General features: G+C 55.8%; 1 protein-coding gene across 1 annotated transcript in view; it reads left to right on the top strand.

Annotated features, from left to right (window-relative positions):
• Positions 1-382, top strand: part of MROH1 (maestro heat like repeat family member 1) — a 58,342-nt gene that overhangs the window by 25,553 nt on the left and 32,407 nt on the right. The gene's annotated exons all lie outside the window — the stretch shown is intronic.

Here is a 382-nt window from a genome sequence, read left to right as displayed (position 1 = left end):
GAGGCGGTCGCTCATCGCCACGCTGCCGGGTCTTGTCACTTCAGAAGCAGAACTGCAGGTCAGCGCGGGGGGGGGACTCACAGTTCCTGCGGGGAAGTTTAAAAATGAGCTTTCAGGCTTGCTGGCAGGTCAGAGAACAGCGGTCCCAGGAGTGTCTCCCCACTTAATCGGAGAGCCTTAAAATGGGGCATGGAGAAGCAATTAAAACCAGGCAGGGCTCATCCTGCTCCGACGATGATGGCAGTGTTACTCGGATGCAGTTTGTCTTGGAAGAGACCTGACCCTAAGGGGAAAAAAAAAAAAAAAGCACATTTTTGGAGCGGGGGGAATGGCTGTGTGCTGGCAGGATCCGTTCTGGGGTGTGCAGGCTGCCCGATGGGCG

This window comes from Egretta garzetta, unplaced genomic scaffold (assembly GCF_000687185.1).
Source record: "Egretta garzetta isolate BGI_Z169 unplaced genomic scaffold, ASM68718v1 scaffold932, whole genome shotgun sequence".
In the NCBI taxonomy this organism is placed as follows: Eukaryota; Metazoa; Chordata; class Aves; order Pelecaniformes; family Ardeidae; genus Egretta; species Egretta garzetta.
This window is presented reverse-complemented; position numbering and strand designations above follow the sequence as displayed.